This window comes from Mesocricetus auratus, unplaced genomic scaffold, assembly GCF_017639785.1.
Source record: "Mesocricetus auratus isolate SY011 unplaced genomic scaffold, BCM_Maur_2.0 Super-Scaffold_100025, whole genome shotgun sequence".
Lineage (NCBI taxonomy): Eukaryota > Metazoa > Chordata > Mammalia > Rodentia > Cricetidae > Mesocricetus > Mesocricetus auratus.
Genome location: NW_024429206.1, coordinates 24354355 through 24380352, shown reverse-complemented (window position 1 = coordinate 24380352; position 25998 = coordinate 24354355). Strand labels below are relative to the sequence as shown.

Here is a 25998-nt window from a genome sequence, read left to right as displayed (position 1 = left end):
AGGCAGGTGTACCAAGTCCAAGGCTAACATGGTCTACATAGTAAGCCAATGCTCCCAATTGATAGAATATTCATAAATATTCACCCATCAGAGGCAGATGGTGCAGCTTTGCTGGTTCCATGCTGGCCCGAGCGTTCATGAACCCCTGGCTATCTCCTGTATAAACCAGGGGTGGTGGTCCACATTGATAATCCTGGTACTTTAAAATTAGAGGAAGGGGGCCGGGCGTTGGTGGCGCACGCCTTTAATCCCAGCACTTGGGAGGCAGAGGCAGGCGGATCGCTGTGAGTTCGAGGCCAGCCTGGTCTACAAAGTGAGTTCCAGGACAGCCTCCAAAGCCACAGAGAAACCCTGTCTCGAAAAAAAAAAAAAAATAGAGGAAGGAGGGAAAAAATTAGAGGCAGGAGGACCAGAAGTTCAAAGTAAAAAAAAAGTCTTTAACGACATGGTGAGTCGATGGAGTTCAGCATGGGCTACATGAGACCTGTCTCAACAACAAGAAAACAAGGACTGGGAGCTCCCAGCACCGCCCAGTAAGTACAGACGCTTATCGTCAAGACCAAAGTCGTGAGTTTGATCCCTAGACTCCCAAAAGTTCTCCTTTGGCTCTGACACACAAGTCATGGCACGCATGTGCCCCCAGACAGACATACAAATAAGCAAATGTAATTATGGGTTGGAGACATGGCTCAGTGGTTAAGAGCAGTAGCTGCTCTTCCAGAGGATCTGGGTTCAATTCCTAGCACCTACACAGCCAGACAGACAAGTATACAAACAAAATGCCAGTGCACAAAAAAGTCAAAACAAAACAAAAAACAACCAACCACCACAGGCTGGTGAGACGGGAGGCAGAGACAAGAACGACCCACGACGTTCTCAGCAAGCCTAGAGTAGGAATTGCTGCCAAAACAAGAGAGACCCTGCCTCAAAGGTGAAAGGAGAGAGTTGAAGCCAGAAAGTTGACCTCTGACCTCCACACTTGCACCACAGCATGACTGAAACCCCCGTCCCCCCCACAATAATACAGGAAATTAAAAAACTGAATAGGAACTTCAGAAATGACTCAACAGGTAAAAGAACTTGCTGCCAAGACTGACAAGATTTGAGTTTTAGCCCCAAGAACCGCATTATAGGAGGAGAGAAACAACCTAGCAAGTTGTCCTCTGACCCCCATATGTACACACACACACACACACACACACACACACACACACACAATAAATGTGAAAAAATGTTACTCTAGCCAGGCGGTGGTGGTGGCGCACGCCTTTAATCCCAGCACTGGGGAGGCAGAGTCAGGTGGATCTCTCTGAGTTCCAGGCCAGCCTGGTCTACAGAGCGAGTTCCAGGACAACCTCCCAAGCAATATAGAGAAACCCTATCTTGAAAAACCAAAACCAAAAAAAATTGTTTACTCTAAGATGTGGGGGCTGGAAAGATGGCTCAGTAGTTAAAAGCTCTTGCTGCTCTGTCCTCTTAGGGCTTTGCTGGGAAGAGACACCGTGACCACGGCAACTCTTATAAAGGAAACGTTTAATTGAGGGTGGCTCACTTGCGGCCCACCACCGTCTTGACTGGGAGAATGGTAGTTTTCAGACAGACGTGGTGCTGGAGCTGACAGTGCTACGTCGTGCAGGCAACAGGAAGTCAACTGACTGTCACACTGTGTGAAACTTGAGAAAATAGGCTTCAAGGCCCACCCCCCCAACAAGACTGTACCTAGTCCAACGAGTCCACACCTCCTAGTAGCCCTACCCCCCTTGGAGCCATTTTCTTTCCAACCACCATCTCTATTAGAGTGGCCAGCCCTGTTCCCAGGACCCAAGTCGCTCACGCTTGTGACTCCAGCTGCAGGGATGTCCGATGCCCTCTTCTGGACTCCATGAGCACCTACACACACACATACAGCCAACATAACAAATAAATAACTTGCTGTTTGTTTTTTGAGACAGGGTTTCTCCATGTAACGGTCCTGGTTGTCCTCGAAGTCACAGAGACCTGCTTGCCTCTGCCTCCCGAGTGCTGGGTCTAAAACTGCCATCACCTCCTGGCAGGGTTTTTTTTTTTTTTAATTTTTACAATAGGATGTCTTCTTGTTCTCTAGTTTCCACCTCTACAGGGGTCAGATTACAAACACGTGCCACCAAACCATGCTAAAACTCTTAAAACGGTGCGATTACCAAATAGAAGTCGTAATAGCTTCAGGTGTCTGGGCGACAGTGATCAGGAAATCACCTACTAGACTCAATGGTATCATCTAGTGATCTTACTTAGCCTTAAGGTTGGTGGACTCCAAAAGTATGTTTAGCTTTGAACTGTACCCTAGACTTCACTAGAATTTAGGTCAAATAGGAAAGTTCAGGTAACTGGACCAAGATAAAGGGCCTAGATACAGCCCAAGATAACTCTGGCTGCAGACCAACAACATTCCATTTCTACCGTACTGTACAGCAGTCCCCAGTATCTCTAGAGGGCTACATCTCCCTTAGAGAGTCAGTTCATATTGCCCAGAGCTACATAGAGAAACCCTGTCTCATAAAAAGAAAAGCTAAAAAGAAACTTTTAAAAAAAAAAGGTTATGTTAGGTGTTATGGGTGCTTCGGTGCATGTGTGTGTACCTCCTGGATGCTGGGGGGGAAGGGGGACAGAAGCTACATTTCCTAGAGCTGGAGTTACAGAGGGTTGGTTGTTAGTTGCCAAATGGATGTTGCGAATCAACCCATGTCTTCTTAACTTCCGAGCCGTCTCTCCAGCCCCGAGACATGGTTTTTTCAGTATGTGTAGTCCTCAAAATTCTTTCAGTAGTAAGAAAAAAAGCCCAAACAAACGAATGAATGAATTCGAGCTAACCTTATTTGTAACAATTAGTAATGTAGCCATGATCTAAATTGCATTTCCGGTTCTCGTGTGTCTTTGTGTGAATGGTCTAATTTTACTCATTGCAGAGCACTAGGCTACTTAGGGAGCTTAAGCCCCTTTTGCCTCGACTGGAGAGATGGCTCAGTAGGTAGTGCACTTTCTCTTCAAGTATAAGGACCTGCGTTTGATTCACAAAGCCTATGTAAAAACAAAAAAACAAAACAACAACAACAACAACAAAACCAAAACCCCAAAAAACTGAGTGTGTTAACATTTACTTGTAATCTCAGTGCTGGGGAGATCCCTGGGGTACAATGACCAGTTAGCCAGCCAAGCCTTGTTAGTGAGTTCCAGATTAATGAGAGCCCCTGTTTCAAAAAAACAAAAACAACAACAACAACAACAAAAAAACAAGATGAGCTGGGTGTGATGTACATGTCTTTTTTGTTTGTTTCTTTGTGTAGCCCTTGGTTACTGTCCTGGAACTCCATCTATTGGCCAGGTTGGCCTTAAACTCAGAGATCCATCTGCCTCTGGCTCTGAGTGCTGGGAATAGAGACACGCTGGTAGCACATTTGGGAGGCAGAGGCAGGCAGATCTCTGTGAGTTCAAGGCTAGCCTAGAGTAAATAGAGAGTTCTGGGACAGACAGAACTGCATAGTAAGACCCAGTCTCAACAAAACAAAACAAACAAGCAAAAAAACCAAGGTGGATGTAGTGGCATCTTGCCTTGCCAGTGAACTTGTAGTGGTGGCCACATCCTTTGGGCATGGCTTCAGTTGCAGAAGTGACCCATTATAAGGTAGAGGAGGGGCTGGCTTGAGCTCTCTTGGGTTGTAGAGAGCATCAGAAGGCCAGAGACTGCATCTTCTGGAGCAGGAAGACCGCAGCAGTTATTTACTCTTATTTGCGTAAGTGATCCTCTAATAAATACCTATTTATCATTTATCTCGGGTCTGGTGGACTCATTTAAACCCTACCTTCAGGTGGAAGTCACCTAAGAAGAACACCTGAGGTTGGCCATTGCCAGGAAATCTGAAACCCTCTTTTGACTTCCAAGGACACCAGGGCACACATGTGATATAAATGCATACATGCAAGCAAAACCACTCATACACATAAAAGAAAGAGATCTAAGCTTTAAAATTCTTATTGTGTCTCTAATTATGTGTGTGCTCGTGTGTCTGCATATGGGTGTGTGTAGGCAGAGCTCTTCATCAGGACTCCTGCCAGCTCCCAAATAATCACACAGAGACTTAATATTAATCATAAATGTTTGGCTGATAACTTTAGGCTGGTTACTAACTAGTTCTTTTTTTTAATTTATTTTTTTATTTTTCTAGTCAGGATTTTTCTGTGTAGGTTTGTAGACAGGCTGCCCTCAAACTCACAGAGATCTGCTTGCCTCTGCCTCTGCCTCCTGGGTGCTGGGGCTAAAGGTGTGCGCCACCACTAGTTTTTACAACTTAAATTAACCTGTATTTCCCATCTGTGTTCTGTCATGCGGTGGTATCCTTTTTTCAGCATGACATATTCATCTTGCTTCTCTCCGAATCTCCTGGCAGCTCCACATTCTGATTTTGTCTGCAAGTCCCACCTAACCCTTTCTTGCCCAACTATTGGCCTGTCAGCCCTTTATTAACTAATGAGAGTAATGTGTAGTCACTGTGTACAAAAAGGTTGTTTCAGGCAGGTATGAGTGCAGGTGCCCAAGAAGGCCAGAAAAGGGCGCTGGATCCCCTGGAGCTGGAGTTACAGACAGTTGTAAGCAGCCTGGTGAGGGTGCTGGGAGGAACTCAGATATTCTAGAAGGGCTGTCTGTGATCTTAACTGTGGAGCAAGCTTTTGAGCCCTCTTGCTTTAAAAAAAAAAGTGGTTTTTTTTTTTTTATAACTCATTAAGTCATCTTGAAGGCTTCTTACTTTCACATTGTTTTGCACATTGTGTGTGAGAGAGAAAGTCAGACAGACAGACAGAGGCAGAGTGTATGGTACACTCAGAGGACAATCTTTAGGAGTCGGCTCTCTCCTACCATGTGGGTTATATGATTCAAAGCCATGCTGGATGCAAGTGGCTCTACCCACAGAACCATCTTACCAGCTCCTTCCATGTTTTTAAACCTTGCTTATAAATTGAGTGTGTATCTGATGGTCTCCTGAAATCCTGGGAGGGAAAGGATCAGGAATCCAAGGTCATCCTTGGCTTCATAGGCTAACCTAGATTTTGTGTGTCCCTACAATTTATTTATTTTTTATGTGCATTGGTGTTTTGCCTACATGTATGCCTGTGAGGCTGCTGCATCCCCCCAGAACTGGAGTTAATAGACAGTTGTGAGCCGCTGTGTGGGTGTTAAGAACAACCAGTGTTCTTAACCTCTGAGCCCTCTCTTCCAGCCTTTGAGTGTCCCTATCTTGAAACCAAAAGCTTCTGTTCCGTTCAAAATAGCTTGAGGACATTTCCAGGGCTTGTAACCACTCTGGATATGAGTCATTCCTATGTCCAGGGCATCCAGCCTGGGAGTGACACCTGCCCTCTGGTCATACAGTAATTGTCTCCCTTATCAGATCTAGGCTTGAAGTCTTGTGTTTTCAATGGTTGTATTCAAGGAATGCTCATTTTCCTAGAAAATGGCCTCAAGTTCAAGTTTACAGATGCTGTACCTTCTTGTTCTTTTGGATAAGATAAAGGGCAGCAAGAGTATTCATTCTGGCCAGGCTGTGGTGGCAATTGCCTTTAATCCCAGCACTAGGGAAGCAGAGGCAGGTGGATCTCTGTGTTTGACGTCAGCCTGGTCTATAGAGCTAGTTTCAGGACAGCCAGGGCTACACAGAGAAACCCTGTCTTGAGAAAAAAAAAATACTGATTCTGGCTTTTCTTTTTACTTTTTTTACACATGTATGTGTACGAGGTAGGCATACCTGTGTGTGCATGTGTGTACATGTGCATATGCTGGCCAGAGGTAATATCAAGAGTCTTAGCTTGTTCACCACCTTATTTATTGAGACAGACTCTCCCAATTGAACCCAGAGGTTGCCAATATGGCAAGTCAGCCAGCTTGCTAAGGGACTCCTGTTATAGAGATCTACCTGCCTCTGTCTGCCTCCTGAGTGCTGGGAGATTAAAGGAGTGTGCTGCCAAAACCCAGTTGGAGAAAATTTTTTCTTTTCTTTTCCCGCTAGAACTCCAGCTATAGATCAGGCTGGCCTTCAACTCACAGAGATCCACCTGCCTCTACCTTGTGAGTGTGGGGATTAAAGGCATGAGCCACCATAGCCCGGATGAAATTCTTTTTTTTTTTTTTTTTTGGTTTTTCGAGACAGGGTTTCTCTGTGGCTTTGGAGGTTGTCCTGGAACCCACTTTGTAGACCAGGCTGGCCTCGAACTCACAGAGACCCGCCTGCCTCTGCCTCCCGAGTGCTGGGATTAAAGGCGTGCGCCACCAACGCCTGGCCCCGGATGAAATTCTTTTAAGTGAAACATTTCAATTTAATTGAAAAGTCAGGATGTGTACATATCTGTAACCCTAAACTTTCAGGAGACGTAGGCAAGGAGGATGGAATGGTTAAAGACTTCCTGGACTACAATGCTGAGTTGGAGAACAGTCTGGGCGATTTAGTGAGACCCAGCCTCGAAAGAATATGTAAATAAAGGTCTGAGGAGATAGTTCGATGGTGGATTGCTTTGCCTAGTATGCTGGAGGTCCTGGGTTCAATTTCTATCTCTAAAGAAAGAAAGAAAGAAAGAAAGAAAGAAAGAAAAAAGACAAAAAAAAAAAACACCTAAGATTTACAACAAGGAGTCCTTTATTAAACTGTGAAGGAAAATGTTTATCTTCAGTATGCAAAGATTATCGTCAAGATGTTTATGTAAGCCTTCGATGTTGGCACTCAGGAAGCAGAGGCAGGCGGGACCAGCCTGGTCTACAGAGTGAGTTCTGGGACAGCCAAAGCTACACAGAGAAACCTTGTCTCGAAAAACAGGGGTGGGGTTGTGGGGATGGGAAGAAAAAGGTATTTGTATGATGAAGATGAAAAGGATTTCAGTTTTGGGGGTTGAAAACATGAACAGAAAACTTGTTTGGATTGTCGGCAATTGTGATTTGTCAAGATGTACTACGTTATCTACGGAGATTTCAGACCTGGCATTGTAATGCATAATCCCAGTCCTCAGAGGCTGATGAATAAGGGTCCAAAGTTGGAGGCCAGCTTGGGCTACAGAGTGAGACCTATTTCAAAGCTAAAACAAAACAATGACATCCAGCAAGTCTTCTCCTGAAAGGACTGATCCTGTGTAAGAGACCCTTTACTGCAGTAAGAGATGGTTACATAGGAACGAGTTTGGACTGGAGAGGTACCGCTTGCTCAAGAAGGAGTTTGAGTACATTTCCAGCAGTGGATGCTATCCAAAGCCAGTCTTTCCCTGTCAGGAAAGTGGGCAGAAGGGTATGGACAACTTTAGTGTTTTGAGTGTTCATATAGGTGCTATGATAGAATATTGTTACAAAAGGTTTACCATTATTAGTTCTATTATTATTAAATGCAAGGTCTCCTATATCCCTGGCTGGTTTCTGTCTGTGTGGCAGAGCATGATGTTGAATTTCTTATCTTCCTGCCTCTATCTACCAAGGTCTGGGATTACAGATGTGTCCCACCATATCTGGTTCATGTAGTGTGAGGGTAGGACTTTGTGCATGCTAGGCAATCTCTGTACCAACTAAGCTACGTCCTGGTCCTAAATCTTCAACTTTACTACAATGTACTTATTTATTTATTGGCTTTTGAGACAGGGTTTCTTTGTAGCTTGGAGCCTGTCCTGGCATTCCTGGCCTCGAACTCAGGAGATCTGCCTGCCTCTGCCTCTGGAGTGTTGGAATTAAAGGCATGCACCAACACCAACTACCTGGCTAGTATTACTTATTTTTAATCTTATGTGTCTAATTAAAAAAAGCTACTTTGGCTGAGAGCGGCGGTGGTGAACGCCTTTAGTCCCAGCACTCAGCAGGCAGAGGCAGGTGGATCTCTATGAGTTCGAGGCCAGTCTGGTCTACAGAATGAGTAGCCGAATAGGCTCCAAAGCTATACAGAGAAACCCGGTCTCGAAAAACCAAAACCAAAAAAAAAAAAAAAAAAAAAAAAGCAACTTTGTGACGTTTCCTTTTACCATGCAGCCCTGGCAGGCCTGAATTCTGCACTTGAACAAGTCTGACCTCTAACTTATGTATCCATCCTCCTGCCTCTACTGCCTGAGTGCTGGAATTTCGGATGTTTCACAACATCCTATAGAACTATTGTCCTAAGCATGTATAGGAAAAAATAGTATGTAAGTTTGAACTGATTTAATTTCAGGCATGGATCTCAGAACATAGCCCCGCTGCAGAGGAGCAGGACTCCTGTTCCGGGAGTTTGGAATTTGGTTACATATTCCAAAGACCAGTGAAATCCAAGTGCAGAGAGAAAGTTGTTCTTTTGATAACTTAATGAATAGCTCTGGACAGACTCGACAGAGTTGAGTCAGTCACAATAGGATTAGGCAAGGAAACAAAGGGTGTAAATATTGTTAGGGGAAAATCGTAAAAAAACGTAGGCGGCTTCTGTAATCAGATTGCTTCCCAGGGATCCTTAAAGACTTTGTGGAGTGCAAAGAAATCCAACATGGAGATTCTAGATGAGGCTTTGTGGGTGCGGTTTCATGCAAGAAAGTCGACCAGGGAACGCCAATCCTTGAACCCGAATTCAAAGGCAGGGTTTTGGAACTACATCAAAAGACTGGCTTGCACGGAAAGTTTTCCAGCAAGCGACAAAGAGGCTGGGAGGCTGGAAAAAGCCTTGTGGCCGCCACCTACCGAGAAGCAGCGGGTGGGGGAGGGCGCCCGAATATTCGGCTGGCGTAGGGGGTGGGCAGAAAAAGGAAAAAACAAACAAAACAAACGAACAAACACCACAAATCCACTCGATTTAGTGCTCTGCATTAACAAATTCTTCAGACACGGGCTTTTTAAACTTTTGAGTTTAACTTAAGACGAACAGTTTTTACTCTGTAAAGTTGCTTATCTTTACCCAATAGTTGAGTAAAAATAAATACAATGGACGGAGGAGGGGCTTTAAGTTAAATCTCTTTGTAGTTGTGGGAACACTCGGCATTTTCCCAGTTTTCTTTCTAACTGTAGAGGTGTGCAAAGACTCGAGACGGGAGAAATAGAAATCACGAGTTACCCACCCCCTCCCATCCGTTGTCTGACCCAAGTTAGGGCAAGTTCGTTCTGGTTGCTTCTAAGGCCAGCTTTGAAAACATTGAGTTCTTTGTGTACCGGAGCTGGGGGGGACTTCCCTCTGCAAACCAGGCGACAGTCCAGCCCCGGGGATCCCCTGGTCTTTGCAATGTCCCCAACTTTGCAATTTGCAAGGGGATGTAGGTTGCAAAGAGTTATTTAAGTGGAAGCTATGGCCTGCAGCAGAAGCAAGGTGGTGAGGACACACTGACGATCTGGGTCTCCGTTTCTTTCCACCCCACTCCCCTCCCCCATCCGGGCGGCCGCGCAGGCCCCAGGTGCAGCCATGTTCTCGCTCCCACCATCCGCGCTCCTCCATCGACAGTCCTAGCCGGAGAGGGCCGGGCGCCGCGGCGCTTCGGCTCGGCCTAAAGGGGGGCGGTGGGGAAAGAGAATCTGGGTTCATCGCGCAAGGCCGTCTGGGAGTTATAGTTCGGGGTACCCACCCGTCGCGTAGGTGAGCGCCAGTGCGGAACTACAACTCCCGGTGGGCGGTGCTGCTCGTGCGCACGCGCAGCGGCACCTTCGAGGAACAAAAAAAAAAAAAGCAAAAAAAAAAAGGGGGAAAAAAAGGAGGAGGAGGAGGAGGGTGAGAGAGAAGCTCGGAGAGCAGAGAAAAGGGGGCACCGGCGGCCCCCCCCCCGCTCCCCTGCACGCGCTCGCCGCCCGCCTGCCGCGGTCACCCCCGGGCTCCGTCCCTCGGCTTCCCCCCCGCAGCGCGAGGCGATCCGAGCGAGGCCCCGCCGGGGGCGGCCATGCGGCGGTGACAGGAGCGCGGCCGAGACGCACGGGGCCCCCCTCGCCCTCTCACCTCCACCCGGGTCGCCAGCTCGCCTCGGCCGAGGCCCCTCCGGCCTAACACCCGCCTGCCGCCCGCGTCCCCCCTCCCCGAGCCTCCCCGGCTGCACTTCGGGTGAGTCCCCCGCCGCCGCCGCCTTCGGATGCCCCTTCCCTCGCGTCCCCTCCAGCCTCGCTCGGGGTGCCATGGCGAACCGGGGTGGGGGCGTCTTTATTGCACACGCCGCCCCCCCGCCGCCGGGTCCGCGCGCCCCGACCGGGGCGTGAGAGTTGGGGGGTGGATTCGCCTGGCGCCTTGTGAGTGGCGATGGGACGACTTCGGGGTGAGGAGGGCGGACGCGCCGTGACCCCCCTCCGCACCCCAAAGTCCGCTCTACTTGGGGGGGAACCTCGGCGGCGGGCGCGACGCGGCTGCGGGAGGGGGGGAGGGGGCGGCCGAGGCGGGGGGCAGGCGACAGTTGCACGCGCGCCCCCGTGGCGCGTGGGGGGGCAGGGAGCCCTGCGCGTGCGCAGAGTGCGCGCCCCCCCTCTTCGCGCGCGCGCCCGTCTGTGTGTGAGGCGGCGGTCCGGGGAGGAGGGAGGGGGCGCGTCTCGGGAGGGGTGGTCTCGCGCGAGCCGCCCCGCGCGCGTGAACGGGAGGTCGGGTGAGCGAACCCCGCGGAGGAGGGGGGGGGTCCGCGCAGCCTTCTCCTTCGCTCTGATTGGCCGAGAGGGCTTTCCGGGCGGGGGGCGCGCCCCCTGTCGCGCGCGGTGCCAAGGGCCCCTCCTGAGCCCCGTGGGGTCGCGCTCGGTGTGTGTGTGCGCGCTTCTGTGTGCGTGTGCGTGCGAGTGTGTGTATCTGGGGCTCGCGGCTCCTAGGGCAGCAGATCGCGCGCTATTGGCCGGCGGGCACGACGGGGGCGGGGCGTCGGTGCCCTGGAAACTGCGGCGGGGGCCCTGGTAGGGGGCGGGGGCCCTGGCAGGGGGGCGGGGAGCTACTGGGCTCCGTAGCCAGCGCCAGCGCCCGCCCTGGCCGGCTGGCGCTCCGCCCTGCTCCCAGGTGGAGAGAGAGAGGCCAGCGGTGTGGGCTTTGTCCGGAGCTGTTGGCTTAGGGATCCCGCCGGGCCACTACTTTTTTTTTTGGCGGGGGAAGGGGGAGTAGGGGGAAAGGAGATGGAAATAAACACAATGACCGGAAGGAAGACTTTAGCCTTGAGGCTATGGAAATAATCAGTCTGGCTTGGGCAAGTACCCAGACGTCGGGGTTAAAGAGAAGGGATGGAAAAAAAAGTTTACCCCTGCACCTCCATTTCTTTTCCAAGTTTTACCTTTTATTGGGGGGTGCGGGAAACTTCAGTATGCATCCTTGGTTGGTCTGGAACTCATAGAGCTCCGCCTGCCTCGGCCTCGCGGGTGCTGGGATTAAAGGCCAGTGCAACCACGTCCTGCCCAAGTTTTGTTTATTATTTTTTAATTTTTAAGTAAGGCATTTTGTAGCTCAGGCTGTCATGGGACTCACTTTGTAGTTGAGTTTCCGATTCCTCTGTCTTCACCTTATGAGTGCTGGTCACAGATCTAGCTCACTCACAGGTTTTGCCCGTTAGTACATCCCGGTGCCTCACGGCTTTGTGCTCCTTGGCTGCCGAGGGTGCAGATCTGAGGAGGTGCTGGTGGATTGCCTGCCGTGTTTGGGAACCGGAGGTGAAGCGGGAGGCCATTGCATCTAGGCTGCTTGTGTGCTAGCGACTGGCTCAGCCTGCCTGATGTCTTTGGGCGTTTCCAGGGCAAAGGGGAAGCTAGTTTGCAAATAAAGGGGGGGAGTGCAGGTGCGGTACCCACAAGCCCCAGGTTTCGGATGCGGAATGGCTGATAATTCCTACAGCAGGTTTATTTTTTTGGAAGTCTTTTGCCTCGGGCTCCTTTGTTGCCTGAGTCCCTGGATTTTGCCTCACACCCTGGGGGCACGGAAAACTTTCTCACTCGTCTGCGGTCATTTCTGTAAGGCCTTTTATGTTGTTGGGTCATGAGTTTTGTTTTTGTTTTTTTGTTTTTTTTTGCCCTGTTAAAATGTGGATCACTTTCTCTTGTCCCTTGGGTCGTCCTTGGGTAAGGGGCATGCTAACACCCATATTTACCATTTTGGAGGGTGAAACTTAGTAGCATGCACCTTAATGCAAGCATTCTCCTGAGCAAAGCTCCCAGCGCCTTGAGGATGTGCTGGCGTTCTACCATTAAGTCACACTTCACCCCTGTTTTACTTTTTGAAATAGAGTCACTAAGTTGTCCAGGTTGACTTTGATTACATCTGTAGCCAGGGTCATCTTTAAACTTGGCAATTCCCCTGTCTCAACTGCTTGAATAGCTGGGATGATGGACCTTAGGGGTTAGGTTTTGTCTTTGTCTCTTTACTTTTTTAAAAAATTTATATATTTATTTTACATCCCAGCTGCAGTTTCCTTTTCCTCCCCTCAACCCGCCACCCTCTCCCCCACCTTCCACCTCCCTCCACTCCCCCATTTCTGTTCAGGGAAGGGCAAGTCTCCCATGGATATCAACAAAACATGGCATATTAAACTTGCAGTAAGACTAGTACCTTCCCATGTATTAAGGCTGGGTAAGGCAACCCAATTTGAGGAGTGGCAAACTTAGGTGGCAAACTCTGGTTAGGTCCCTGTCTCCTCTGCCAGGTGCCCAGTATCTAGTGCCAGAGCAGCTGTATGTTTTCAGTGGCCGGTGTATACTCCTTAAACACTTCATGAAATTCCATTTGTAGGAAGTCCAATTATAAAGAAGTCAGGTACTTTCTCTGTTATCAGGGGCCATGTGACTTTTCATCTGGGAGCCACTGATTCTCTGTCCCATGTCTGCTTCTGTAGAGGACTGATGATGTCGTTGAGAGGTTGTGGTTCTGCGGGTCTGGGTTGAGACCTTGGCCATGCCTCTAATTGTGTGTAGCAGTCCTGCCTCAGCACCCTGAGTGCTTAGATTGTAGTCATATGCCACAATAACTTGTTTAAGAACAGGATCCAGCTGGGCATTGGTGGCGCATGCCTTTAATGCCAGCATTTGGGAGGCAGAGGCAGCAGCCTGGTATAGAGTGAGTTCCAGGACAGACTCCAAAGCTACAGAAAACCTTGTCTCAGAAAAACGAAAACAAAACAAACAAAAAACAGAACTAACTAAAAGCATTGGTTTACTCAAAACTTGGTATCCTTGAGAGTCAACAAGGATTGAATGAGGACCTCAGCCCATTCTGAGAGCTCTTCTGCGAGCCACACCCCAGCCCCCATCACAGGCAGATGTAATAAGCTACTGGAGCTCTTTATACACAGCCATGTTCCCCCCTAGTGAAATGTATGCCTGGTTTTGTTCGATGTTGACTTTTGTGTTGCCTAGGTTTTGGACAGACTGAGCTACATCCTGGCCCTGGTCTTAGGTTTTAAAATTACAATATCATTTATGGTTTTGACTAAGGAGGATGGCAACATAAGCCCTATGATTACAGAAGAAAAAGGACAGGGAAACCAAGCGTATAAAACTCATTAACTTCGCCCGGCATTGGTGGCACACGCCTTTAATCTCAACACTTGGGAGACAGAGGCAGGCGGATCTCTGAGTTCGAGACCAACCTGGTCTACAGAGCCTGTTCCAGGACAGGCTTCAAAGCTACACAGAGAAACCCTGTCTAGAAAACCAAACCAAACCAAACCAAAACTCATTAACTTCATGCATATCCCACGCCCCTCCCATAGGGGTTCTCTGTAGTCCTGGTGGTCCTGGAAGTCGCTCTGTAGACTGGCCTCAAAAGTCAGATCCACCTGCCTCTGCCTCCTGAGTGATGGCATTAAAGGCGTGTGTCACCATGCCCAGCTATTTGTTTGAATGTTTCCTTTGGGAAGAATTTGCATGGATCTGGGCAAATCTCTTCTACCACGGAAGTACCATGTAGAAGTGTTGGCTCCTTCCTGAAGGATGCCACAGGATGCGTTTTCCAAGTGATGATCTGGGTCCTCACACATGCTGAGCCAGAGCAAAGGCTCCCCCACTGAGTGTCAACCCTAACTACTTTTTGTTGTTTCCACCTTTTCTCCCTTGACTATTTATAAGACTATTCAAACAAATATATAAAATTAGGTTAGATCCAACCACACACTTAAGAAACCATATTCACAGAAAAAAGGAGTTGGCTCAGTTGTTGGTGCTTGCCAGGCAAGCATACGGCCTGGGGCCTGCTCTTCAACACCCACATAGGAAAGTCAGCTGCTGCAGCATCACCACTCTGAGCCTGCTGGGGAGGTGAGGATGACAGCATCCCTGCCGCCACCACCCAGGGCTGGCTGCATACCCACGCTAGCTGAGCCTGTGAATTCCAGGTTCAGTGAAAGACTGCCCCAGAAAGGTGCATGACACTAAGGTATGGCTTAACTTCAGCCGCCACAGTTCTGGAGATGCATATGATTCAGCAGAGTGCATTCACTGCCACAAGTTTTCGTGTTGGTTAAGTATACATCTAAACACCTACAGCCAGTGTTTACAAAATGCCAGTTCGCGGCTTGAGAGATGGCTCTCTTGCTCCCTGTTCTTCCAGAGGAGCTGCTTCTGTTCCCAGCACCCATGCATGGCAGTCACAGCCTGTAACCCTGGCCCTGGGGTGTCTTGGTACCCTCCTTTGGTCTCTTCAGGCAGCTGAGTCATGTGTCTGTCATACATAGACATGCATTTCCTCATGAATAAAAGTAAATAACCCTCCTTCCCAGACAGGGTTTCTCTGTGTAGCCTTAGCTGTCCTAGAACTCACTCTGTAGACCAGGCTGGCCTCGAACTCACAGAGATCCTCCTGCCTCTGCCTCCTGAGTGCTGGGATTAAAGATGTGTACCACCACCGCCCAGTGTAAAGATAAATTTTAAAAAATAAGAAATTCAGCTATGTCTTGGAAACTATGTAAGATGACATGTTAAGCATAAAAAAGGAGAAGAGATGAAAATAAATATACCACCATGCACAAATATGCCACTAGTCATGGAAAAGCTAAAATAACTACTAACTCACATAATAAGACTTTGGAAAAAGCTGTGTTGTTTAGGCATTGAAGAGGCATATCTTGACCAAAGGTCAATTCAGAAGGAAGCTTACATCACTTTAAAATAGTACACAGTGAAAAGTGCCAAACTACATGGTGCTGGGACCCAAACTCTGGTCCTCCGAAGAGCAGAAAGTGTACTTAACTGCTGAGCCATCTCTCCAGCACCTACATTTATTTTATTATTAATTATTTTTTTTTGTGGTACTGGGGATTGAATCTAGGGTTGTGTGCTGGGCACTGCCACTGAGCTGCGTCTCTAGATCTTGGGCAAAACAAGACCCTGGTTTGTAAATTTTTATGAATGGGCATTTGGATAAGGTGAGCTGTGTGTGTGGAAGCACCGATCCATTCTGATGCTGTCCCAGTTACTCTGTCTGCTTCATCGGAAATAGGGCATTGTATTTAGTGCAGTGGGAATTACAGCCGCTGCCTGGGAACTGAGCCGCTTTGAATTTACTGGGTTTAGGTTTGGAGTTTGTTTATAGGTATGTAAATGAACAGACAAAGTGTGCTTTAGGTATATGTAGCCTCCTTTAGAACTGTTTAATTTAGTGGGCGTTTTTAGTAAATCGATTTTTAAGTACAAAGTGCTTAGCCACATTCTCCTAACAGCCTGGTAATGTATGGGTGCATACATAGACTATTGCTGTTTTTAGGCTCAGAAAGTTCACCTGGATGCAGTTCCTCAAATGCAGGTGATTTTCCTGTGTAGAGTAAGGTCAGAGGCCTCACTGTTTGCATGTCGGCCTTGCAGGCTCCTGTCGCTCAGAATGCTGGACTGTGGGGTTCTGGAGATACACGGTGGTAAAGTTCTTGTTGCATGAACATGAGGGCCTGAGCTGGATCCTGGAACCGTGTTAAAAAGATTTGCAGGCGGTGTGTGCTTATAATCCCAGTGCTGGGACGTGCAGCAGGTGGATCCCTGCAGCCTCATCTGCAAACTCCAGGCCAGCAGAGATATCTCGTCTCAAAACTAAAGAATAATACAGGCTGGACACTCGGGAGGCAGAGGCAGGAGAATCTCTGTGAGTTCAAGGCCAGCCTGGTCTACAGAGAGAGTTCCAGGACAGTCTCCAAAACAATACAGAGAAACCTTGTCTCGAAAAACCAAAAAAAAAAAAAAAAAAAAAGAAAGAAAGAAAAAAAGAAAAAAGAACAATACAGGAATTGACCACTGGCTCCACATCTGTGCTCGTGTGTGGGATGCACACAGGGGTGAGGTGGGGTGGGTGTTGGTTTTCTTCTCTTTCTCTTGGTTTTTGAGACAAGGTCTCATGTAGCCCAGACTCCAATCAAACTTGCTATAGCTGAGAATGGTCTTGAACCCCTGGTCCTCTGGCCTCTCCTCCCAAGTGCTGAGATCACAGCTGTATGCCATCACATCTGGTAGTGGGCATCCTCTTGACTGTTTCCTTGATTCTTCTAGATAAGTAGAATTTCCCCCTTGGATCCTGTTAGAGCTTCATTAGGGGCTTGTGCTTAATGGCTCTCACCGTGGTCTTTGAAGCAGAGATAGTTCAATTTTCTGCTCTTCACATCCCTTTACCTGAGAATCTTTATGAGACTCATGTATAGATTTAAATAGGTATGCAAATCAAACCTTTGCTAGCAACAAATCATGAATTTATTTTAAGCAATTTTTGGGACCTGCTGGGTGTAGTGGTGCACACCTTTAGTCTAATCCCAGAACTTCAGAAACTGAGGCAGGCAGATCTCTGAGTTTGAGGCCAGCTTGTTCTACATGGTGACTTCCAGGCCACTCCTGGCTATCAAATGAGACTTTGTCTTAGTTCCCCTGTCACACTCACTGTTAAAAAAAAGAGGAGGTGGTGGGTTCTGGATTTAACAGCCCAGCCCAGGGCTGCATCGCCTCAGGTGCTGGCTGGGGCACCTTGCGTTTCCCAGCAGTTCCTGAGCGGTTTATAAGACAGGTTTTCACTGTAGTCACTGACACCTCCTGCTTTAGCACCCCCAAATTGCCACAGTGCCTTTTCAATTCTGGCTTCTGTCTTTCTTCCTTCCTTTCTTTCTTTTCTTTTCTTTTTGTGACAGGATCTCATGCAGCCCAGTGGATGGAGCTCCATACATAGTTGAGGAGTTTCTGATCCTCTACTTCTCCAGAGCTGGTATTACAGGCATGTACTACCACTCTCAGTTTATAGGATTGGGGGGATCATACCCAGGGCCTCCCTTGAAGCTTTCTATTGACTAGTGTATAGGGTCTGAAAGGTCCTGGAAAACAGAAGGTGTCTGGTCTGTTGGGTGGGTGTGGATTCCTCTTGCAAGAGTTCTGGGCTGTAGCCTGATGGCTGAGCACCTTTCATGCCGGGGCTTCCAGGGGTGATTCCTAGCACTGCAGAGCAAAACAGAAGCAGGCAGCGGGTGATATGGTTAACCTCCTCTGCTTTTCCTTTCTAGGGTGCTGGGGACGGAGCCCAGGGCTTTGGCACTGACCTAAGTGCTGTGTCACTGAGCCCCACCATTCCCTTCTGCTGTTCTTAGGTTACAAACAAGGAAAAGTGTGCTTTCCAATTGTATCAAGCAGATGTCAGCCTTTTATAAACATCAAGATTCCAAGATAAACCAAAAACATCAATAAATTACCTTAAACGCATCTAAAAATACAAACTTTGATTTGTTTTGTTTTTCAAGACAGGGTTTCTCTATGGCTTTGGAGGCTGTCCTGGAAATCACTCTTGTAGTCCAGGCTGGCCTCAAACTCAGAGATCCACTTGCCTCTGCCTTCCAAGTGCTGGGGTTAAAGATGAGCGCCACTACCACTGGCTGTTTCTGTTAGAATGGTGATAATGTGTGAAAATCTTCAAAAGCTCTCTTCCTTTGGCTCACTATAAAAATTTCCTTTTCCTTTTTGGTGCTACTGATATTAACACCAACAATCAATAAAAGCAAAAATACAGTCAGAAAAAATGTCGTGGGATTAACCACTGTTTTGAGGTGCAGCAGATCAGCACTCTGAGGACACGGACGAACCTGATCCCTGATACTGATCTCCAACAGGAAACAGAAGAAGCTCTGAGAGGATGGTTGGTGTCTGTTTTCAGACATTAGAGAAGGCACCTCATCTATTAGACAGTAGCCATCTGGGGCTGTGAGACAGCAACAGCACAAAGAGATCATAGCAGGGCCTAAAGAGGGAATAAAACAATCCGTAATGTAAAACACAAGGGAGGAGAATCATGGGTAGAAGAGGTGTGGCAGGTGTCCCTCTCGTTTTGGCCTTGTGTAATTTGGGTTTGCTGGGTAGGAAAAGCCAGGGACAAACAGTGGTTGGTTTCCAGGATGCTTGGCCTGGAGCAGCAGGATGTAGGCTCCAATAGGTTGGATGGGAATCCTCCTTGTGTCCAGTGCTTACTTAGCTGCCCTGGCCTCTAATCCTAGTCCCCGCTTGGGTTCACATAACTTCTCTGTGTTTTAACTGGCCCAAAAGCTCAAGAGCACTGCACTGACTGGGCTTGCGTGAGGAGCTGCCAGGGGCCACCACTAAGCAATTAGGCGAAAGTCCTGACTACAGTAAGAGCAGATCCTGCATTTGACAGTTCAAGTGGTGAGGAGGAGTGAAATCAACACCATGTTTGTGGCTCTCTAGAACGTTAATGTCTTGGCCGCAGTGTCAGACAGGTGCCTAGGCATTGAGCCTGTGGATGGAGGACACACCCTGGGCCAGGTACACAGCTGTCGTAGCAGTGAGGCCTGCCTGCACAGATTCTGCTGCACGTTGGGACTACAGAACCCAAAAGCCCTGCAGAGGCGGCAGCTCAGACATTGCCTTTGTTTTGTGTACAGTGGCAGAAGTTGGCCAAAGAGCAAGGATGCCACCCATCCCGGCCAGTAGTCATTTCCATGGCTGGGCCTAAGGGTGAGTACATAGAGACTGTCCCACTTAGCTGTCATCACAGTGCATTTCGGTAACTGACGTCAGTCTCACTATGCAGTGTGTGTGTGAGCAGGAGCTGCAGGGTTTTGCACTGTCCCTGATGGTAATGAGGAGGACGATGAGGAGGATGAAGATGTCTTCTGTCTGCCTAGCCTACTTTGCCATCCCTTTCCCATGATGCTGCCGCTGACTTCGCTTGGTGAGAACTGTGTAATTTGCAGTAGACTTGCGCTGGTTAAAACCTATCTTGGGTGATCCTGTTGTGGCTAGCCACTGACATTGGCCTGGTGGAGGCTCCTGAGTAACAAATTGTTTTTGCCTTGAGGTCACAGCAGAAGCATTGGCAAGCTTGTTGCCTGAGGCTTGTGCTTTGGATGGGAATGGAAAAGACAGACAATGTATCTTGTGTTCTTGGACCTAGCTGCTGTCCATGGAACCCATGCAACCTTGAGATATTAACTAAAGTAATAAAACTGTTTATGCTTGAGTTGACTTGAGTTGGGAATTTGTAACCTCGCAACCTAAGATCTGCCTAACAATTCATGCTGTTACCTAGACAACAAATATAGTTACAGCAGGGCTAGAGAGTTGGCTTAGTGGTTAAGAACACTTGTTTTTCTAGAAGACCTGGGTTTGACTCCCAGCACCCACATTTGCCTAACAACTGTCACTTCAGTCCTAGGGGATTTGATACCCTTTCTGACCTCTTTGGGTACACGATATACAAACATACATACAGGCAAAGCACTCACACACACAAAGTAATAGATCTAGCTGGTCACAGTGGCACATACCATTATCCCAGCAGGGAGGCAGAGACAAGTGGATCTCTTGAGTTTGAGGCTAGCCTGGTCTACAGAGTAAGTACCAGGGCATCCAGGGGACACAAAGAAACCCTGTCTTGAAAAAGAGAGGGGGGAATAATACATACATGAAAGCATGTGTAAGGCATAATGGTACTTTCATTCTTACTGAAAACAACTGAGAATGCACTGAAATTACAAAATCTTAAAAAACAAAACAAAAACCCTAAGAGGGCTGGAGAGATGACTCAGTGGTTAAGAGTGAGTCTGCTCTTGCAGAGAAATGAGGTTCAATTTCCATCACCCACACTGTGTTCAATCATCTGAACTCCAGTTCTAGGGGATCTGACCTCCGTGGGCACCAGGTATACACATGTCGTACATACTTACATGCAGACAAAAAACTCATACACATGAGTTTGTTACCGTTGTTACCATGGAGAGGCCTTTGGAGAGGAGTGGAAGGGGGCGACGCTGGGTGGTAGAGTGCACTTACGCCGTTCTCTGGTGCGAGACAAACATTGCAGGGAAATTAGAGTTCCAGTGATAGAAATGGGAGCTGCCTTGTTTGGAAAGCACTTTGGGGTAAGAAGTTCAGAAATCACATGAATCAAATCTGCTGGTCAGACTGGACGGGCCTTCAGGTGAGAGGCAAGTGGGAAGGGTGGTGGCGGATCTTTGTGGGTGGCCCGGGGACTTCAGCTGTGGTGATCCCAGGAGGAAACAGCTTCACTCTGACTTCAAATTATAAACAACTTAAAAAATTTTAAGATCAGCTGGGTGGTGGTAGCGCATGCCTTTAACCCCAGCACTGGGGAGGCAGAGGCAGAGGCAGGAGGATCTCTGTGAGTTTGAGGCAAGCCTAGTCAACAAAGCTACATGGAGAAACCCTGACTGGAAAAAAAAAAGAAATTAATCAGCACATTGTAGATGTATAGATTAAGATACAGGAGACTAGGATAAATATGGGTTAATTTTATTCCGGGAGAAGTCACTTACACGAGAAACCAATAACCCACAAGTTCCAGCTCCCAGGATCCATGCCCAGCTGCTCTCTGTGACCCAAACGGAACTAAGAGAGAGCGAGCCTGTCCAGGACCCCAGACCACATCCCACACGCTCAAGGACACCCTGTGATCATACCCTTGGGCACGGTCAGCACCACAGGTGTGACTGGTTAGATCTTTCACTACAGCCTTAAAAGATAAAGTTTAAATAAATATGTAAGTATAGGAAATATGAGCAAGAACCACTAGAAATAACAGAAACAACTCCGCCCAGGCTGGACATCTTTTAGTTACCAGAGACTCATTCATATTCTTCTAGGTTAGGGGTAAGAGACCACAAATGTGACAGATAGTGAAATGAAAGGTAAGTTGGAAGAAACGTAGGTCAGCAGAGAGTGAGCAATGGGCAAGATGGTAAGAGACCTCGGGATAAAGTAATGAGTAATGTACAGTGAAGTCGAGCCTTTTTGTTTTGAGGTAGTCTCAGTTTGTGGCTTGACTGGCCTCTGCCTCCTGAGTGCGCTGTTCAAGGTGAGCTACGATGGCCGGCAGAGGCCGAGTCTTTGTGGGAGGAGGAGAACGGCAATTTCCCCAGCCAGACTCTAGCCCGTAGTTAAGTCCTACGAGTAACAAACAGTGCGTGAAAGGAAGTCTGCACCAGACACAACGGGACACTTGGAGCAAAGACAAAACATCAGAGAGATGCGGAGGTTATATGCATGGGGCTATCTTTGAAGGACGCTGTGGGTGACTTCATGGCAGCAGTGGAAGACGAAACATGACGACTCCAGAAGAGATGAAAGGGCTTCAGTGTGCAGAACGGAAATAACCATTAGAGCGAGTCTCCATTTCAGGGAAAATGCCCCACAAGAAGGGAGACGTTTTAGCAGACAGAACCAGAGTTTGTCCCTGGAAGGGACTTCTGAAGGATTGATGTTAGTTAGGCAGGGGACATCTGAGACACAAGAAAAGCAAAGAGTAGCATAAGTAAGTATGTGATTGTTTTACATAGATGCCAGATTGTTTGAAACAAAAGTAATGCTGCATTAAAAACTCAGAATTCTGCCGGGCGGTGGTGGCCCACGCCTTTAATCCCAGCACTCGGGAGGCAGAGGCAGGCGGATCTTTGTGCGTTCGAGGCCAGGCTGGACCGATAGCCTCCGAAACAATACAGAGAAACCCTAACCTCAGAATTCTGGGCTGGAGAGATGACTCAGTAGTTAAGAGTGCTGATTGCTGTTCTAGACCACCCAGGTTTGATTTTCAGCACCCACGTGGGTGCTCACAAACAACGATAGCTGTAGTTCAGGAGATCGGATACTGTCTTCTGGTTACCACAGGTACCAGGGACACAGGTGGTGCACATCTTGTTAGGATGGCCACAGGATCTGAGTGTTATCGAGTCTGGTGGAGTTAGTGCGTTTAAACATTAATGCATCAACTGTGAAGATGCCGGTTCTGTTTGTTTCTGTGCCGAGAATTTTAAATGTTGCAGTAGGGGCAGGGGATGTTGCTCAGTGGTTAAGAGGGTTACTTGCCCTTGCAGAGAACCTTATTGGGTGGTTCACAGCTGCCAGTAACTCCATCTTCAGGGGCTCAGGTGCCTGCTTCCAGACCCCTCAGGCACAAAGAAACAGAAACAGTATGCACACACACTCTCTCTCTCTCTCTCTCTCTCTGTCTCTCTCTCTCTGTCTCTCTGTCTCTCTCTCTCTGTCTCTCTGTCTCTCTCTCTCTGTCTCTCTCTCTCTGTCTCTCTCTCTCTCTGTCTCTCTCTGTCTCTCTCTCTGTGTCTCTCTCTCTCTCTCTCTGTCTCTCTCTCTGTCTCTCTCTCTGTCTCTCTCTCTGTCTCTCTCTCTGTCTCTCTCTCTCTCTCTGTCTCTCTCTCTCTCTCTGTCTCTCTCTCTCTCTCTCTCTGTCTCTCTCTCTCTCTCTCTCTCTCTCTCTCTCTCTCTCTCTCTCTCTCTCTCTCTCTCTCTCTCTCAGAATGCGCCTGGTGGTGATGGTGCCAGCCTGGTCTACAAAGAGAGTTCCAAGCTATTACACAGATAAACCCTGTCTTGGGGGAAAAAAAGAGAAAAGAAATAGAATCTTTAAAATGTGTTGAAATAGAAAGGTCAAGGTACTGTTACTAAGATGTTGAGAACTCCTTGGCATTATTTGTTAGACTGCTGCCCTGTAGGTAGGTTCTTACTGTTCTTTGAGAATGTGGAGACATTGACCCCTGAGACAAGGTCACCACCCTGCAGTAGCTCCGAGCTCCATCCCTTGCCCTTTAGGCTCTTGGCATTAGTCACTTTTCACTGACACACGACTTGAAGCTCGCTTTGTAGTCTCTTCACAGACAACCTGTCCATTTCCTTCTTTTTCTGTAGGTGTTCTGTTCCACTACACCCGTGGAGAACCACGTTACCGAGATAAGAGACTTGCTTACTGGTTGAGTGTCCTTGCTTTCCGACCCTTGCCTAGCTCGACCTGTTACTGCAGCTACCCCAATGTGCCTCTAGGGGCTATGAGAATGGAGATGCCAGTAACTCCATTCCGCTTAGCTTGGTCTCTCAGTCCAGTAAGACTTTGTGACAATGAAAACACTCTGTATCTAGGTGCAGGTGGCTTTTCTGCATTTGAGATGTGGCTGGTGGTCCCAAGAAACTGAACTTTTTTTTTTTTTTTTTTTTTTTTTTTTTGGTTTTTACGAGACAGGGTTTCTCTGTATTGTTTTGGAGGCTGTCGGACCAGCCCAGCCTCGAACTCACAGAGATCCTCCTGCCTCTGCCTCCCGAGTGCTGGGATTAAAGGCGTGCACCATCTCCGCTCGGCAGGAACTGAACTTTAAATTATCTTAGTTTGAATATAACTGTATGTGGCTGCTGACTCCCACACTGGAGGTCACCTCCCTGGGTTTCTCTACTGCACACTCTGTGCCTTGGTGGTCTTCCCCTGGGGAGCCAGACCCTCATGTGACCCCTCCAGCAGGCAGTGGAGATCTGAAGTGCTGTCCCTGTGTAGTCTCACTTGAGTTAATTTTTCCCTTCTTAGTGTTACTGGGATGGAACCCAGGGGCTCAGACTGAAAGGGTCAGTGAAAGTCAGCCAGCCCCTTTGTTTATAGAAGACACACTTGGTTACAGGCCCTGGCTCTGCAGTTTCTGGAAAAGGTGGGGAGGGACACAGTCTTCAGGTGAGGGGCTCTGTAAATGGCCCCGTCAGGAAGACTGCTCAGGAAATTGCCTCTTGGCAGCAAAGATGAGACCAGTGAGAAGTGTCCCGTCCTCCAGCTCAGCTGGACTCCGGCCCCCACCGTCAGCTCAGCAGGACTTTCCCTCCTGAGGAGTTCCAGGAATGAGAGTAGCAGCAGCAGATGGTGGCCCCTGTGTGCTGTGGGTGGGGGTGGCATTTGTCTCCCATTAGACACAATAAATACAACCTTTATTTGAGAATTTCATACTTGCTTGCCCTCGAATATAGTACATTTTCATCATGTCTCCCTTTTTGTGTTGACACGGAATGAGGTCCTGGCAGGCCTGGGTCTCACTCAGGGATCTGCCTGCCTTTGCCTCCCGAGTGGTTTCTTAAAGCACACCCCGGTGACTTTCGGGTTGAGCCTTGAAGCCAGCAGTAGACAGCATCATTCTAGTTTTTTGTTCTGATTCCAGTTGGGGCCACATGGCTTTGACACAGTCCTGCATGTGTAAAATGAGAACATCCTTTATTTGTTTCTTTCTTTTTTCCTTTCTGGGAAGTTTAAAAAGTGAGTTTAAGAAATAATACGAGCTGTCAAGAAATAATGGCAGGATATTTTAAGTGGCTATCTGATGCTGGAAAACGATTATTTGCTTATCACCTCTCTCTATATTCCAGGGTTATCCAAGAGAAAAGAATGCAGCACAGGCTTCCCCGTGTGCTGTTGGCTGGCTTGTGACTCCATCACCTGATGGAGTCTCCAGTCACCATGGGGCCTTAGAGTTGTTTGTGTTTGTGAATGTGAGTGGGGCTGGCGACGCTGAGGTTTTCAGTACAAGGCCTTTCTCCTCAGTGGGTATAAGTGAGTACTTGGTGGTACCCGACTCTGGGGTAACAGCCGGTTCCTGAGGGCAAGGCAGGCACAGTCAGTCTTCCTGGAGTGAGGGAGGAGTCTCCTGCACTCCTCAGAGCAGGGCTTGAGTGCTCCAGTGCCGAGGACATTCTCAGCAGTACGCAGTGCAGTCACGTACAGAGGGAGGATTTCAGAATAATTTAATATTTCAGTCATCCTTAAGTTCACCTTACGATAAAAATTGTTGCTTAAAATGGAATCTATTTAAGTCCAAAGGGATAATGTTAACAGGCGTATGATTTGCATACTATTTGTAGAAAATCAATTGTAGAGTATTTGGTTTAAATTTTACCTCAAATTGTCTTGTGTCTCCCCTACCACATGCTAATGGAGCATCTGTGGTGTCTTTGTTTTTGCTTCTAAATTAACTTTGGCATAATAGTATCATAAAAATTTCAGCCTTGGCTGTTCTCCAAGTGTCGTTCCCTGGCATTAACTATTCACATTGTGTGGGACCCAAGTTTCATAATGGCACCCGAGTTTCATTCCTTTCAGTCAGTGTCTCCTCTGCTCCCACTTCCTACCATTCTACCTTTTCTCATGATTTGACTCTTCTAGATCCTCTGTGGGACTAGAATTGTAGCGTTTGCCCTTTTTTTTTTTTGCATTTGTCGTTTTGTATGTGATTTATTTCACTTTCAGTACTCTCAGGGTTCATCTTTGTTACAGTATGAATCGTGTCTGAGTTACTTTCCCACTGCTGTGATAAGCACTGAGGCAACTTATAAAAGGAAGCATTTAATTGGGGTTCACAGTTTCAGAGGGTTAGAGTCCATGGCTTTCCCGGCAGGGAACATGGCAGGCCAGCGGGATCGCACGGTGCTGGAGTGGTAGCCGAGTGTTCGCATCTGATCCATAAGCATAAGGGAGGGATAGCGGGAGCTGAGATGATAGGGAGTAGCTCGGGCTTTTGAAATCTCAAAGCCTACCCTCAGTGACACCTCCAACAAGGCTGCACCTCCTCCAACAAGGCTGCACCTCCAAATCCTTTTCAGACAGTTCCAGCAATTAGGGACCATGCATTCAAATATATGAGCATATGGGGGCATTCTCATTCAAATCACAAGTCAGAATCTCCTTCCTTTGTTTGTTTTTGAGGCAGGCCTTGAATCTACTATGTGTCCAGGGATGATTTCGACCTCCTGATCGCCTTTGTCTCTTAGTGGTGGGACCACAGCTGTGCACAAGTCCTGGGGATGGAACCCAGGCC

At 47.9% G+C, this 25998-nt stretch overlaps 1 protein-coding gene across 11 annotated transcripts in view; it reads left to right on the top strand.

Annotated features, from left to right (window-relative positions):
* The first annotated feature begins 9709 nt into the window (after window positions 1–9709).
* Window positions 9710–25998, top strand: part of Gtf2i (general transcription factor IIi) — a 79357-nt gene continuing 63068 nt past the window's right edge. For 6 of the 11 annotated variants that reach the window (XM_040731416.1, XM_040731412.1, XM_040731414.1 and 3 more), the window contains exon 1: window positions 9719–10040. The gene's annotated coding sequence lies outside the window, so the exon portion shown is untranslated. Of the gene's footprint in view, window positions 10041–25998 lie in introns of all 11 variants that reach the window. The other 5 variants (XM_040731419.1, XM_040731418.1, XM_040731417.1 and 2 more) reach the window with 2 other exon arrangements.